This window comes from Mauremys mutica, chromosome 6 (assembly GCF_020497125.1).
Source record: "Mauremys mutica isolate MM-2020 ecotype Southern chromosome 6, ASM2049712v1, whole genome shotgun sequence".
Taxonomy (NCBI): Eukaryota; Metazoa; Chordata; order Testudines; family Geoemydidae; genus Mauremys; species Mauremys mutica.
The window spans coordinates 62,677,677-62,695,393 of NC_059077.1; the positions used below are offsets into that span (position 1 = coordinate 62,677,677).

The 17,717-nt window shown below is 42.1% G+C and overlaps 1 long non-coding RNA gene across 1 annotated transcript in view; it reads left to right on the forward strand.

The window, feature by feature from the left end:
- Positions 1 to 3,531, forward strand: part of LOC123372717 — a 127,815-nt gene extending 124,284 nt beyond the window's left edge. Inside the window, exon 4 of the long non-coding RNA XR_006580420.1 lies at positions 3,209 to 3,531. This is a non-coding gene — a long non-coding RNA (uncharacterized LOC123372717). The remainder of the gene's footprint in view (positions 1 to 3,208) is intronic.
- The last annotated feature ends 14,186 nt before the right edge of the window (positions 3,532 to 17,717 follow it).

The window sequence follows — 17,717 nt, forward strand, 5'->3', positions numbered from 1 at the left end:
AAAGCATTTTTGTCTTTATTTCTTTGCAACCATTTCTTATTTTTAATGCCTCATCACTTGTACTCACTCTAAATCTCTCTTTATAGTTAATAAGCTTGTTTTACTTTTTTATCTAATCCAGTTTTTAAGTTGAAGTGTCTGCATAAATCCATTTAAGGTGGTAAACTGGTGCATATTGTTCCCTTAAAGAAATATCAGACAACGTAGTAGGACTGTCCAAGAGAGGGTGGGCCATACAGGACAGACATTTCTGGGGGAAAATCCAGGACTGAGAGTGTGTTGGGGTCACCCTGAAGTATAACCAAGGCTGGTGAGAGCCAGAATCTAACCCAAGTGTGGCTGGCAGGCTGTAGTTTCACAAAGACACTCAGAATGTGGTTTGCATGCTGAAAGGCTATTTGTGAGCAGCTCAGGTGGGAGCTACTGTCAGCAAGGTATTGTGAGGCACCCAAGATTGCAGGGCAGGGGTGACACAGCTCCTCACTGGTCTGGATTACACCTTTGTATATGACAGTATGTTGGCTCGTAATGTGTTCAAGCTGTCACAGCTTGGTTGGTGTCCAATGCAAGTGCTCATTCCACAGTGGCCTCATCTCCGGATAAACCATATCCGGAATCAGGATTAGGTGAGGGCATCCCTTAAGGAATATGAGGGAAGAAGCTGAGGCTGCTACTCCCCTTTTCCTCACACCATTAAACAAAGGAAGGGATGGTGTGTTCCCAGCAATGGTGGGGGGAACAAGTGAAAGGTTTGGAGGAAGTGGTGAGGGCTGGAGGTATTCCTCCCCCATGTGGTATGGGTTTCAGAAGGAAAGTTGACCTTCCCTGGAAGGGTTAATACTAGATAGTTTCCTAGATGTGTTAATAAAGTTGTGGCCAGTGAAGCCACATTCCTGATGTCTTGTCTGTCTTCCTGTGGTGTCCGAGATGAATATGTATTGCTTCTCTAGAGAACTAATCTTCTCTTACAGTGATAATGTGTGTACATGTTCATGCTTTACTGGCCCACAAATGGCCCACTTGGTCCAGTAATGCAGTAGGTTGTAAAAGGAGGGTTAGCTTCAGCATTTGAAGGCAAGATTTATAAACAGATTCTTTAGGCAAGTCATGTACAATACGTTTTTCATTTTCATCATTTTAGTGCACATGCATAAAAAACTGTCAGTATCACTGAAAGATATTGTTCCTCTGGCAGAGACAATGAGAGAAAACAAATGCAATAGGACACTTTGGAAAAGTCATTTCACTATTCAGCATTTTTGTTGCCATACAACATTTCACACACTTTCTTCCACATAGTGAGTTCATTAAAAAAAAAAAAGACTAGTCTCAGATATTTATATAGAGCAGCTCTAAACTCAGTCAGTTCACACATATCATTCCTTTCAAACTATAAGAACGTAAGAACAGCCATACTGGGTCAGACCAAAGGTCCATCCAACCCAGTATCCTGTCTGCTGACAATGGCCAATGCTAGGTGCCCCAGAGGGAGTGAACCTAACAGGTAATGATCAAGTGATCTCTCTCCTGCCATCCATCTCCACCCTCTGACAAACAGAGATTACGGACACCATTCCATTCTATAGAGCAAACTTCTTGTTAATTTGTAAGAGTTCTGTCTGAACTAAGTAAGGTTACAAAGGGATGGTGGAGTAGAGATGAGCTAGGGTATCTAAATAAGATAAAGAGTTACTATTGTTTTCACTTTTAGTTGTGTTCCTGCCACTGACTTTTGACATTGTGAATCTGTTTTGATATGAGAAAACCAAAATATAAGTTAATAACTATTCCTTTTGGGAGTTAGAAGGACACATCGTTGGTGTATGGACACCTGTCTACTATAAACAACATTGGGGACCACTAATTAATTTAACACTGTTTATTTATTCTAGGTTTGTGAACACATCATATGGTAAAACTTTCAGTCAGCCTTGCCACATTTGAACAAGGGACTTAACAGTAAAAGGCTCTGCAGTCTGTTACCAATCCTCTGAGCCAGCTTTTATTATTTTGTCCACAGGTTCTAAAATGGGCATATATATAATATTTTATCTTTACAGAAAGGCAGAGGGATTACATATATATGTATAGTTATTGTTATATTTTTCCTTACAGAATAAGCAAACAAATACTTGCAGTTAGAATAAGCTTTATTTCAGATTAAGAGAACAGCAAAGTGAGTAAGACAAAATAAAATCTCCACAAGAGAGAGCATGACATATATCTTGTACGTGAAAGTCTGAACAGAACTGAACAAAAAATGGCTCCTTTCCAGGGATGAAAGTAACTTACAGGACTTACCAATACTGCCGGAGTCCTGAGGGGGGCATGGCCTCAACCGGAAGAGATGGGGCCTCTCAAGATTTAAAGGCCCTGGGGCACCAGCTGTGGCTGGAAGCCCCAGGGCCTTTAAATCAACCCGGGGCTCTCAGCTGCGGAGGTGGCTGGGAGCTCCCGGGGCTCCCGGGCAAATTAAAGGGTCTGGGGCTCCGGCCGCCATGGAGCTCCGGGCCTTTTAAATCCCCACCACAGCTCCAGCTGGGATTTAAAGGGCTCGGGGCTCCCGCAGCTGTGGGGAGCCCTGAGCCTTGCCAGGCTGGGGCTGGGATTTAAAGGGCCCAGAGCTCCCATGGCTGCGGGGAGCTCCGAGCCCTTTAAATCCCAGCCCCAGCCCGGCCGCCGAAGCTGCGGGCAGGATTTAAAGGGCTTGGAGCTCCCCGCCGCTGGCCACGGAAGCTGGTGCGGTCTGGAACAGTGTACTGGCTCTTGCCGGTATGCCGGATCGGACTGGACTGGCTTACTTTCACCTCTGTTCCTTTCTCTAAAGACAATACTCTTTAGATATGTAGCACTGCAGAAAACAAAGGCATAAAAATTACATACACAACACTATTCTCTGATGCTTTTAAATACCGTATAAGACATACACGAGCCTTTCTGTTTAAGACTCCAGTATACGTTTATTTAGTAGTATATCATAAGAATTGGAGAATACTTCATATACTTGCAGGTAGTTTGGCAGGTTTCATCTTTAGCAGTCTGTGGTTTAAAAGTAGTAGTATATTGATGCTAGCAAAGTAGTTGTAGAGTTTTATAAGTCAGGAGGTAAATGTTTTCAGCACTTTTTGAGAGTGAACTTGTAGCAGAACATGGCTTCAGTATGAGGATGTTCAGAACTTTATTCAGATCTCAATCTCATTCTGTACAGGTCCAGCTGAAACTCAAGAAAGAATGTGCATAGATTCTGAAGATGAATCAAGGCTGACATCCATGGAGAATAACAATTTCCAGTCTAAAGATGAGGAAAGAGAGAGATTGCTTCAAGAAAAAGTCCAACAAGTGACAGTGACAAATTGGTTGGAAGATTTGAAAGAGTAAGCATGACTTCCTCTGATGATTCATTGAAAAATCACCTAGCACATCACAGCTGAAGAGAAGACTACAATGTATAGTTCCTAAACTTCTTCCAGTATTTTTACCACTATTATTGCTGAACTGAAACATCATCTGATAATTTTGTAGAATGCTAAGGGCTACCATTAGGCTAATGTAACTAAAAAAAGCCCATTCCCCAGTTTAGGTACTTCGTTTTGCCTTTATTTTAACTATTTATTCTAGCTGGGGGGGAGAAAATTCTGGCAACATTCATTCCAGATCAGAAGCAAGTGTTGATTTGAACACATACACGATGCTTTCTTTGTTTGTGTCCCCTGTGCATTTAAGTCAACAAGCTGTATTAGTGCTTGCAAGTGCAGTTGCTGAGCCTGAATATTTGAATATTCACTGACAAAGAATTTTGAATTACGCTGAATTTTTAATTATAAAGCTGCAATTTGCATTGAGTTGGTTAGCTACATAAAGAGAGAATAAAAAACAAGTAAGGACTTCAGGGTTTCAGCCATATTAGAGAACAGCATTGAAATAGAGTATTATATTAATGTACTTTGCTGGTGTTTGTATTCTGAAATATTGGTGGTTGCATTTTTTAGGCTTGCTTTGACCGCTTATCATATGCCAATAATGTAATGAAGTATTTGCTATAGAATGTAATGAATCAAAACTACTAGCAGTGAGATGAAACTACAACTGGGTGGATTAGATTAAGAGGACTGAAGATCAGAGCTGGTGATCTTGTCATGATATTTGTCTTCTATATAATTTTAGATGCATAGTGCATGTGCATCGTGATAGAGAAGGTTTGGAGAAGACATCTCTATTATAATTGCCCATTTTCAAAAGTAACTAGGTGGGGCACAATCCAGATTAGTGGGGGCTGAGTGACCCCTATCCTGCAACCTTACGTGCCTCAAAATGGCCTTGCTGAAGTAGTGCCCACCTGGGCTGCACACAAACAGCTTTCCAGCATGCAATCCACACCCTGAGTGTCTGTGTGTAACTGCAGCCTGCCAGCTACACCCTGACTCTCACCAGTCTCAGTTAGACTGGAGGGAGGCCTCGACAAACCACCATCCCTGGATCTTCCCCCAGAAATGTATGCCCTGTACTGCCCAGCCTTCTCCTAGAGTAGTACAAATAAGGAAATATTATGCCATCTTATTATCTTATCCAGACACTTCAACTTAAACACATAGGATAGTTAAAAAAGTAAAACAAGTTTGTTAACTTCAAAGAGCTAGACTTTAAGTGAGTTCAAGTAATGAGGCATAAAAGTCAGAAATGATTACAAGAAAAATAAAGATAAAATGCTTATTAGCATCTGCTTAAAACACTATCTTAGTTGCAAAGTAAACATGTTCCAGCAGATTACTGACCAAATTTTCAGGTCAGGACTGCGCTGAGTCCAATAGCTGCTTTCTTTTGTTTTCTCTAGTGCTGATAATGGGGTGGGCAGGGAAAGAATCAGTGGTGTCTTGGAGTGTTTGCCTCTTTTTTTTTTAATAGCTTCAGTCCCCTACTTGAAAAACATTTCCATCTGGACTAGGAGACAAAGAGTCTATGTGGAAGGGAAAGCAGTAGAACAGAGACCCTGGACTTCAGAAAAGCAGACTTTGACTCCCTCAGGGAACTGATGGGCAAGGTCCCCTGGGAGAATAACATGACGGGGAAAGGAGTCGAGGAAAGCTGGCTGTATTTCAAAGAAACCTTATTGAGGTTGCAGGAACAAACCATCCCGATGTGTAGGAAGAGAAGTAAATATGGCAGGCGACCAGCTTGGCTTAACAGTGAAATCCTTGCTCGTCTTAAACACAAAAGAACAGCTTACAAGAAGTGGAAGATTGGACAAATAACCAGGGAGGAGTATAAAAGTATTGTTCAGGCATGCAGGTGTGAAATCAGGAAGGCCAAATCACACTTGGAATTGCAGCTAGCCGGAGATGTTAGGAGTAACAAGAAGAGTTTCTTTAGGTATGTTAGCAACAGGAAGAAAGTCAAGGAAAGTGTGGGCCCCTTTCTGAATGAGGGAGGGAACCTAGTGACAGAGGATGTGGAGAAAACTAGTGTACTCAATGCTTTTTTTGCCTCTGTCTTCACAGACAAGGTCAGCTCCCAGACAGCTGCACTCTGCAGCATGGTATGGGGAGGAGGTGACCAGCTCTCTGTGGAGAAAGAAGTAGTTCGGGGCTATTTAGGAAAGCTGGACGAGCACAAGTCCATGGGGCCGGATGCGCTGCATCCGAGGGTGCTAAAGGAGTTGGCCGATGAGATTGCAGAGCCATTGGCCATTATCTTTGAAAAATCATGGCGATCGGGGGAGGTCCCAGATGACTGGAAAAAAGCTAATGTAGTGCCCATCTTTAAAAAAGGGAAGAAGGAAGATCCAGGGAACTACAGGCCAGTCAGTCTCACCTCAGTCCCTGGAAAAATCATGGAACAGGTCCTCAAGGAATCAATCCTGAACCACTTAAAGGAGGGGAAAGTGATCAGGAACAGTCAGCATGGATTCACCAAGGGCAAGTCATGCCTGACTAACCTAATTGCCTTCTATGACGAGATAACCGGCTCTGTGGATGAGGGGAAAGCAGTGGATGTACTATTTCTGGATTTTAGCAAAGCTTTTGATACAGTCTCCCACAGTATTCTTGCCAGCAAGTTAAAGAAGTCTGGGCTGGATGAATGGACGGTAAGGTGGATAGAAAACTGGCTAGATGGTCGGGCTCAACGGGTAGTGATCAATGGTTCCATGTCTAGATGGCAGCCGGTATCAAGTGGAGTGCCCCAAGGGTCGGTGCTGGGGCCGGTTTTGTTCAATATCTTCATTAACGATCTGGAGGATGGTGTGGACTGCACCTTTAGCAAGTTTGCAGATGACACTAAACTGGGAGGAGTTGTTGATACACTGGAGGGTAGGGATAGGATACAGAGGGACCTAGACAAATTAGAGGATTGGGCCAAAAGAAATATGATGAGGTTCAACAAGGACAAGTGCAGAGTCCTGCACTTAGGACGGAAGAATCCCATGCACTGCTACAGACTAGGGACCGAATGGCTGGGTAGCAGTTCTGCAGAAAAGGACCTAGGGGTTACGGTGGACGAAAAGCTGAATATGAGTCAACAGTGTGCCCTTGTTGCCAAGAAGGCTAATGGCATTTTGGGTTGTATAAGTAGGGGCATTTCCAGCAGATCGAGGGATGTGATCATCCCCCTCTACTCAGCACTGGTGAGGCCTCATTTGGAGTACTGTGTCCAGTTTTGGGCCCCACACTACAAGAAGGATGTGGATAAATTGGAGAGAGTCCAGCGGAGGGCAACAAAAATGATTAGGGGGCTGGAGCACATGACTTATGAGGAGAGGCTGAGGGAACTGGGATTGTTTAGTCTGCAGAAGAGAAGTATGAGGGGGGATTTGATAGCTGCTTTCAACTACCTGAAAGGGGGTTCCAAAGAGGATGGATCTAGACTGTTCTCAGTGGTAGAAGATGATAGAACAAGGAGTAATGGTCTCAAGTTGCAGAGGGGGAGGTTTAGGTTGGATATTAGGAAAAACTTTTTCACTAGTAGGGTGGTGAAGAACTGGAATGGGTTACCTAGGGAGGTAGTGGAATCTCCTTCCTTAGAGGTTTTTAAGGTCAGGCTTGACAAAGCCCTGGCTGGGATGATTTAGTTGGGTTTGGTCCTGCTTTGAGCAGGGGGTTGGACTAGATGACCTCCTGAGGTCCCTTCCAACCCTGAGATTCTATGATTCTATGATTCTATTCTATGATTCTATGTTCCCTGTTGTTTTTTCCCTCCTGTTTGAGCTTCCTTTTTTTCTCTAAGGTAAGAACATATTCCTTTGTTTAGGAAAGACCTATTTGTTGACTTCTGCTTGGGCAGATGTGTGGGGTTGGAACATTTGTTAATAACACCATACAAGGAAATCTTATAACTTCACATACAATGTTGTCACACATGTTATCAGGACAATACTGACCAGGAAATTATAAATTTTCAAATGATACCTCACAAAGCATACTTTATACAAAGACTATTACAATAGTGTGTAGGGTGTGAATTCAAGGGTATATTCTGTCACACTAGGCCATCAGCTTTGCTCCAAACTGAAATGTTACATAGAGTCTTGCCATAAGATTTATTCTGAAAGTCTTGCAAGTTCACTGAATCCCACTTCTAAGTGCTATCATTGATAAGAATCTGGATCAAGGCGGCTTGATTCATCACTATTGCAGTTTTATGGTAGTGTAGCTTCACTGAAGTCAGATTTTTAAAAAGTCCAATATCTGCACTCAAACACAGAAATACATTTGTCTGTGTATGTTTGTTTGCACAACTACTGCAAGGTACATTTTGCTTTTGTGTAAGCAAATAAGGATTTAGGCCCAGATTCCCCAAAGATATTTAGTCACCTAAATCCCACCAAAATTAGGCACTAAAATACCTTTGAGGATCTGCGTCATAGATATTATGGGATTTACTGGCTATTTACTTGCACAAATATCAGATGAATGCGTGATTATTGTAATTGTGCCCTCAAATTTGGTGTGCATACATTTCTATGGAGCAACTGTGGGCCCACTAGGGGGAGATTTCCAGTTAGGCACCATAGGTGTTTCAAGGGTGCCTAAAAGTTAAAAGTGGATTAAAAGTTAAAAAGTTAATACATACAGCTCCCCTGCGGGCAGTTGGGCTCCTGGCATTGGTGACTGCCCAGAATGTGGGGCTGGAGCAGAGTGAGCGTCCGAGTCAGACTTCCGGGGGCATTGTGAGCAGCGGCCAGGTGAGGCGACTTCCCAATCTTGGCTGCTTTGCTACCTCTGCCCCTGACCAGAAAGAAAAAGGGAGGGGCATAGCCAGTGCCCCATTCACTTGCACTTGCAGAACCAGAGCGTAGCTGCTGCGCTGGGCTGCAGGAGGGGCAGAAGACACCCAGGGAACGCTCGCCATAGGGAGAGGCAAAGTTCCCCCCCTTGCACCTTGCCTGGGGTGGGTGGGCTGTACCTCAGCTCGGTCTGAGAGCATCGTCCATGGCAGAGGGCCTCATGCCTTCCCAGGGAGGCTGTGTTTATATTTCTTTTCATTTCTTTTTTATGGAAAACACGAAGGTCAGCTGTAGGCGGGGGGTGGAGCGGGCACTGAAGATTATGTGCCTAGGGTGCATAAGGTGTAAATCTGGTCCTGGAGCCTGCTATTGTTTAAATCAGACCCATAATATCCAGCATGATAAGAATCCATAGTATCTTTGTAGTCAGGAAGAGGATGTAAACTAATTATTAGAGTGTAGAACTATGAGCCAAAATGCTTGGGCTCTCTTTTATTCTGCAAGTAACATTTTCTGTGACTTTAGGCAAGTCTATTAACCTCTTCTTTTGGTGATCATGACAGTAAATATCTAAAGTATCTCACAGTGTGAAATCTTCACAATCAAGTTCTAAAACTGTGCATGCAATTGGGATCAAGACCCAAACACTGCATTAGTGCATGCAGATTAGGCAGCTCAACATAAGATACAACTGCCAATATGTATGGGCAAAGAGAAGCTGTCAACTTGCAAATTTAAAAGGCACAAGGTGGAGCCAATTTTTTATTTTGACTCTAAATCTTTCTAAAAAGGTTTTGCGTTCCTTAAACAAAAATGAAAATAGTGCCTAGTAAAATTATTTTTATCATTACAGTGGTACAAGAATCATCCATGGTTAAGTGTTCCCCTTTACTGTCCAGTACACCATACCAGGCCTGTTTGTAATGATGGATTAATGATAGGATGATCCCAAAGGAAAGCTTCTTCTGAACGCTTTCTGATGGAGGGTGCAGTATGAGCACACAAACCCATTCATAATGCCACTAGAATAGAAATCCTTAAAGCTGCATTGGACAGAATAGGAAAGGCTGACCATGTTTTTGCAGGAAACCTCTTGGTTATGCTAGGATGTGTCTTGATATGATGCATGAGGATATAAGAGCTGATGCTGACTCATTTTAAAGATAAACATAAATTACTTTCCATGGAACCCTAAAATCTCTAAGGATAATTAAAATGTCTATGAATTCATACTAATAGCATTCTCCAGCCAAAGAAAGATCATATGATACCTTCTACAGTCTTTTGAATATGCATAATTTTGCAGTGCTATCTACTGTGTGAAGGATCTTGTGGGCTTCTTTCCATTTCTCTCACCTTGTGGAGTCATTCATGCCTGTGCAAAGTTGTATAAAATGTTACCAAATCCGAATAGTAGTGTTTCCCACACACTTTGCACAGAAGTAAGTGACCACACAAGGCGTAAGACATTGGAGAATCAGGCCCCTGATTCTTTATTAATTATAGGTAATATGGGTTTTACCATTGACTCCAGTGAAGCCAGGATTGCACTCTATGTCTTCATCAACTGGTTAATATAATAAAAAAATTACTCTTAATGGAATGTAATTTAAATAGATACAATGCTAAAGATCAAGGTTTTTTTATGGCAGCAGGGTTTAGCAAAGATATTGGATTATCCATTGTCTGCTCCCAGAATCATGCCAGTCAAAGCAGCATTCCATCAGATAGCAGGCGAATGAAAAAACAGTCCTGACAAGACTCTTTGGAGGTTCCTAACGAAGTGCTTTGCAATCCCTTCACCCACCTGGCTGTACTTAGAGGCTAGGAAATGAAGAATGAGCATTCTGGTCCTCTTCACCCATCCCCTGGCTGAGTCCAATCACAGTCAATAAATTAGTCCCTGAAACGGTGGAAGTAAATGTGAGAGAGATGATATTCAGATTTGATTGCTGTTGATATTCAGGGTGCAAATGTCACCTGGATATTGGAACCTGAGAACAAATGTCATCCAAATCCAAACAGCCTGCTCTAGTCACCACTGTCTTTTTTCTCTATTCACTTTCCTTATAAAATGTGTATGTTCTTCCATCATAGGTTATAAAATATATGAATAAATAAAATGACTTATTTGAATTCCATTAGGTTTGCAGTCAGAAAATCATTATCTTAGGATGGCTGTTGGCAGCCTATATGAAATAGTTCTGGTCATCTCAACTCAAAAAGGATATCACAGAATTAGGAGGAGTGAAGACATGGGCTACAACAGCAATCAGAGGCATGGAAATCTGTGAAGAGAGACAGAACAGATTGGGATTGTTTATATTAGAAAGGAGATGAATAAAATGGGACATGATACAAGTCTATAAAATAATGAATAGTTTAGAGAAAGTGTCATGGGTCCACAGGCTCGACGTTCTTGAACAGCTCTGAATCAGTCCCTGGAAGGTTCTTCTTCAGTGTGACAACCCCTTCAGGACACACTCTCAAAAGTGTAAGCCTCCTTGGCTTCAGTGCCTCCTGGAATTAACCACAGAGCCTTCAGCACCCCTGCTTATGCCATGGCGTGAGCTCCATTGCTGTGATGCCACCTGAATAGGACACTTGGGGAAGCCTTGCACACACCTCTAACCAAACGCAATGTACCTCCACTCCCTTAGTCCTCAGTCAGCAGTGACACTCAGCCAGCACTGTAAAAACACAAGGGTTTATTAGTTGTCTGGAACACAGCATGGAAAATTCTTTGTTAGCACATAAAGCAGGAAGTTACATCTGGGTGAGTCTTGAGTCCAGAGGTCCTCTCCACTGACCCCTCTGGACCCCAGACCAAAAAACATCTCACCAGTGGCCCACAGCCCATATGTATCCCCTACGCTGCCCCCCCTCGCCTTTGTCTTTTGTCCCTCTTTCCAGGCAAACAGAGTCCCCTGGTCTCCTCCTGACTCACTCTTTGTTCTCCAGCTGGTAAAACCAGTTGGCTTCCTACAGAGGGCCAGGGTTGTCAGTTGCTAGGAAACAAATCGCTGGGCCATTGCCCAACCCCAGACCTCTGGATTCTTCTGCAAAGAAAACACCTCCCCCGGCCCTCCCCTTCCACTAGTTAATCATGCAGTACATAGGGAAAACTGAGACACACACTATAAGCATCCAAAATATTCTGGAAAAAATACCACTTTGTCACAGAAGGTAAAGTGGGAACATTTACTCTCCATGTTTCATACTAAAAAAAGCAAGATGAACTTCAAGAAATTCAAAGATGACAAATTTAAAGGAAAGTATTCCAAATGCAAAGAAGGATTGGATGTTATATGGATAACAAGACTATCCTGCTATATTATTAAATACTAAAAAGATTAATGGAAGGGTTATGAAACCTCATACTTCAGGGCTTAAGCCAATTTCTAATTATTAGACATTAGAAAAAGACTTCCCTTAGAGGTGGTTTATCCCACATCTGCCTTCACCTTCTTCTAGAGCATCTGGTACTGTCCAATTTGAGAGACAGGATAGTGGACTATATGGGTAATGGATTTCATCCAGTACAGCAAGCCATGAGTTCCTCTGACATAACTGGGTGTCAACAGGAGACTGATTCTTCTTTCACTTACACCAGTGTAAATCAGAAGAAACTCCATTGAGATGAGAATTGGCAGTACTAAATCTGTATGTAAAACAAGGATAAACTTTTAGTACCAGACAAAGGGACAAAGCATCAACTGGCCAAAACACAGCAATACAGATACATAAATAATATATAATATAGCCATCCTCCATAGTAGCTTTGGCAGTGGTCCTTTAATTCAGTTCCTCACCCAATGGTGTGAATGTCCAATATACAAATGTCCCTTTAACACATCACTTCATTCATTTTCCCATCCACTGCACCACACTTATTGTTTGGTGGCAGTGGTCAGCATAGGTGGAGAGTCCAGGAGTGGACTCAGAGAAGTCTGTCAAAAACCCTTAGGGGAACGCTGCCTGGTCAGGTCCTGAAGCCCCACCACTTAACCCAGCTATGGGAATTTCAGCCTTATTTATGTTAAATATGGACACCTCACTGGAGGTCAGTCAGCTCTGTTCCTTCTCTCTGTAGCTTCACCATCATGTTGCCTCTGCATCTCTTCCCATTGTGTCCACTGCAGGAGAATCAGTTGTACAGAGGACCTTTGAACAGAGTCCTTACCACTGGGAATGCAGCTCTTTCCACAAGGCAGGAAGGCCTTTCCCTTTCCTCTCTGCTCAGACTCACTACCCAACCAGTTCAGAGTTTGTGTACAGTTCTGGTGACTCCTCTGAGTGTTACTTCAAGCATATCTGGGTCGAAAGCTCATGCAAATGAACTTTCTGTGGCCATACAGTCTCCTGTTCACCAATAGATATGTCAGAGCTCTCCTTCCTCTACAGAGCTTCTGTCCTCATTTTCTCTTGTTTACTAGCACATGGTAATAGCAAACTCCCTGCCCTCTGTTGCTTCTAGCTCAGGGCTTACAAATTGTGTAGAATGTCTGCAAAACAAAAGGGAATGAAAACCTGAAGCCAATATGAGGGAAACACAATATTTCAGCAATATTGAGTAATATACACTGCTGTTTTTCCTTTATGATATTTTAGAAAGAAGCCCTTCTTTAGCTGTTATATAGTTTTAGTTGATAGTGTCACAATAACCCTTTTGTAATATGCCCTACAATTCATATGGCACTGTTTCATCAGCGTGATCTTAGGCTTACAGAAGAAAATAGCTTTTGGGCCGCCTTTTTAGATTTAAAACATCATTGTTATTCCAGTCATTCTAGTCCAATACTAAAATACCCTGGTTTGGGGTATTATGGACAAGTTTGTTACCTTTGTTTTCATAGCAAATGTAGATAAATAGAATTAGTAGTTAAAAAATGAAAATAGCCTATTTGAGCTGAAAAAATGAGCAAAACTATTTGTGTGAATAAAGTCAGCTGTGATCCTTTTTATTTACTTTTTCATGGCATTCAGGTGACTTCATTTTTGTTCACAAGAGTGTTTGTGGAATGAAAAAAGTAGTATGGACTGTAATGCATATAAATATTTACAAGTGTATTTGCTCCAGAAACACTCATGGAGACATCATTGAAAAGCTCTTCTTAAAAGACAATAGATTTATCAAACAATTACAAATGTTCACAGATAACTAGCAAACAGAAAAAGGTACTTCTGTTGATACGGCTTACATCATCCAATCAGGGGACAGATGAAATAACATTGATTAGACTTTGGTCTCTGTACCATGATCAATGGAACTAACAGGGAATAGGAGTTGAACTGGAAACAATGCAACCACAAGGACAGAACAGTACACATATTTTATTAAAGTTCCATTTGTTCAACTTAACCTGCATTCAGATTCATTCTTTCCTAATGAAACAGTCCCCAGTCCACTCCCATTGTGTCATACTATTGAGGCAAATGAGGCAGAAAATGGTTGCATTTCCCATACTTAGGATTCCCCAGTGTGGGAGAAATTCAAGAAGGCATAGAGCTGATGCCGCCAACTCCTATGCTACCCGCATCCACAACTCCTGATGTATTTGCCTAGAGCATGTTGCATTCTGACTATTCTTAGGGAGCTGTTGGCAGGTAGCAGGATTTAGAGCAATACCTGCATCATTCTCAACTTTGCTGGACTAAGTGTAAAGTTGGCCCCAGGATCAGGGAGTTAAAGGTGGCGTCCTGGTCATCTCTCCCCTGCTGTGCTCAGCAGAGGATTCAGGACACTGTGATTTAGGTAGATAACAAATAGTGGACACAGATAGTAACAGCTATATGTGCACGCATAGACTAAACTTTGTTCATGCAAACTATTGCAAATAATTAACAAATCTATAAATAATCATATATATAATTCCTCTATATAATGACCTCTTCATATATAATTTACTAACAGAAAAACAAAACAAAACAAAAACCCAAACACCTGAATTCACTGGAGGAATCATTAACAATGAATAATTAAGTCAGCTCTGCTATTAATTAGCATTCCCCAGTGTTTTGTTCTGTTTCCCTGTAGCAGCCATGAGTCTCCCTTTATTTTCTCATATTCCTTTGACCTTTGATATCTAGAGTCAATGACTTGGCAGCCGCTTCCCAACAATCATTTATGTCGGATCAATTTTGGAACCGATCACTGCTGCTTAATTGGCTGCAGGCGGGTTTCTACAGTTGAGAAGCCATAGTGCTTGATTCAATGTACCCCTGAACTACTTCTGCAGGCCTGAAAAATGAGAAAATGAAACTGAAAATCAGACATAAGTCTCCTGCACGGATGTGCAGCGTAATCTCAAGAGGATATTTGGCTATTTTATTTATCTACAGTAGAGCAGAATTGGACTTGGGCCAAACCACAGCTATAGATCTGGACACCCCCAGATTCAGTGGTGTTCATATCTCTATACAGACTTTATAGCTCAGGCTCATTTCTAATTCAGGCTTATTTCTATAAGAGAAAATAACAATAACTCCAAACTGAACCCCGCCCCCCCCCGACACACACTTTCTAAAAGTTGGATTTGTAACCAAATGTGCACGCAAGCTTTGCAACTCAGGCGTGTCTTGAATTGTAACTAAGCTAACATGATTGGGTGTATATCGCACCCACTGTCTCTCTTTGATGTGAATCCTGATTAAAAAAACAACACGTCGCATTGTGAAAGACTTGTGAATATACTCCATGGGTAGTTACCAAACATGTTAACGGCATTTAAGAAAAGGTAAATGAATGAGAGCTTGTTGATAATCTTTAAATAATCCACAAATTAAATTCTAATTAACAAAAAACATTTCAGGTAAAGATAAAGATGGATATGGAAAACACAGGGTAGTATCTACAGTCTCCACAGATGCAGTACACTATGGATCCAATGTCAATTTAAGCTGATTAGACAAGTAATCTCACAGACAACACCTTGAATTTGCTTTATATACCTTTGTGATTTCTTTTGCAGTTCTTTACACATAAAGGTTGAACAGGACACAATTATTTTGCCTTCAACTTATTAATTTAATGCAAGTGACAAGTTCCAACAGCTAGAGTACACATCGGTGTTAGTTGCCTTGTTTAAAATAGTAGAGAATGCTGACCTGTATTCCCAAGAAAATTGTTTCATCCATTCATTGTGATATGAACTGTACAATTTCTATTCTTATGTTTTCCAATAGGAAATCAGAGTTATGCCACTGCTATGTGATATTCATTCTTCTGATCAAATCCAAGTTGGATCCTCTTCTAGGAAGTGAGGAATAGGGATGGACTTTTGAGGAGTTTTTCCTGATTAAATGTGTAAAAGAGGTCATTAGCACAATTCCAGTTGTGGTGGTGGCTGTGCTATCTTGTTTAAAAGCAGCCCAAAGCCTGCTAGATGCTTTACAGAAACATAAAATGGCAAAGTCTCTTTCCTGGAGGGTTTCTAGTCTAAGTTTAGATGCAACACATTATGATTGGGACAAACAATTGTGGGAGAATGATGGAGGAAAGATAAAGGTTGCATGCAGAAGATCACACAGGTCTTACATCCCAGCCCTTACTCTGTCAAAAAATCTCCCTCCTTACTCTGCTCAGCCAAGTAAGGGCTCTGAACATTGTGGCTCTGTGAGAGGGACAGCAGCAGCTGCTCACTAATTACTCTTCACTAAAAGCGAGCGGCTTAGGTTTCTACTTGCCAGCCACAGTAGCTGGTTTGAGTGCATAGATGTGAGCCGGTTGCACTCCACAAAGGGGTGAGATATCTCACTTCTTATTGCTTCTCACCATGAGCAATGAAGAAAATGGAGGCAGGGGGAATTGTGTTTTCTCTGCAGCACACTTCATGGAGCCTTGCCTAGGTGACACAGCTACACCCTGCAACTTGCTCTCAGCTAAGCTTAGTGGTTCAGTCTAGCCCAGAGTGACAAGTTTTGGCCTGTGACATTTTGAGGGTCTATTATATGTAAAAGGCAGGAGAGAGGTTGGCTGTGGCCACATACCTCATGTCGTGCTACTGCTGCTCCTTCCTGCATTTCTGTACCTCCTGCACAGTCCTGGGAGGTGCTGCTGCTCCCACTGCTTCTAGGACTTGACTGGTGGCCTTTTGAGACCTTCTGTTACAGGTAAGGGCCCTGCTCTTGTTTAGCTCAATGGAGAAGTGGCTGTGGAGGCTCTGGCTAGGCCACTATCCTCTTGCCCCACTGCTCAAATTCTTAAGTCTCTTGGGGCTCTAAACCCACTGTTTAATATTTGTAAGTAATTATTACATGAACATTTTTAAAAACTTCAGTTCAGATTGTAATTTCTGATTTTACAGTGTCATTTAAACCAAGGATCCTTTACATCACCCTGGAAGTGCAAATGGGCCATAAAGGGATTGTGTAAATGGGAATAGTGTAAATAAAAATCAGGCCCTTAGTATCTAATCCAGAAATACAATCACAAAATCCAGGCAATATGACTTGAAAGGTATACACACAAGACAAAATGTCATTAAATAAACTAATAATAATACCTAGAACTTACATACCATTCCCCATCTGCACATAGCAAAGCACTTTACGAGGAAGTTCATATCATAAATCATATTTTGAAAATGGCAATACTGTGAGGGAACTGACTTGCCCTTCTGGGCAATGGCGGATCTCCTTGTCATGAATAGTTAGTAAAGGGTTAAAAATAGTACCTGGTGGGCACCTGACCTGAGGACCAATCAGGGAAGAGAATTTGAAATTTCTAGGAGGGAACTTTTTCCCTCTGTTGCTGTGTGTATTGTTCTTAGCCGTTTTGGAATTACAAGGGTCCAGACGATTTAATCAAGCCTCTACCAGCTTCCACCTTTCTGAACTAATTTCTTCTAGTCAAGATAGTGAGTATTAGAAAGATACGTTGTGTCTTCATCTAATAATCCTATGTTTGCCATTCTGTGTGTTTGTTATTGATTATTCTTAATTCTGCCTGTACTGGTTGTACTGAGAACGAGAGAGGATTCTCTCCAGAACTTAGCAAGGTTATACCCTATGAGGGTCCGGCTTGGACTCATAGAGATTCTGTATTTTTCTTGTTTTTCTTTTAATAAATTCTTTCTATAAAGATTTGATTAAATCCCTCTACTGTGAATACAGGGGGTGGGCTAAGAAACTCTCTCTCGGTGGTGAGACGGCTTATCTCCGGGCAGAGAAGGGAGGGGGAAGAGAGAATTCCTCCTGGGTTTGATTCAAGCAGTTTGAATCAGGTATCTCTTTCCAGTGGCTAGGAGAGAGGGAGGGGGGAGGTTTCCCTCCTGTGAGTGGATCTGTATTTCCCCAGGGAACGTCTCTGGAAAGGGAGGGGGAGGGGGAATACAGGGGTGTCTCGGCCCACGTAATCGACCGAGTGGTGGCAGCCTAAAGGAGACCTACCCTAGGATTTTAGGGTGGGGGAATATATGCGGGTCCCCACATTGGAGCCCACCAGTTCCAAGTGGGGGTGAGACCTATGACACTCCTAATGCCCAGTCCAGTGCATTAT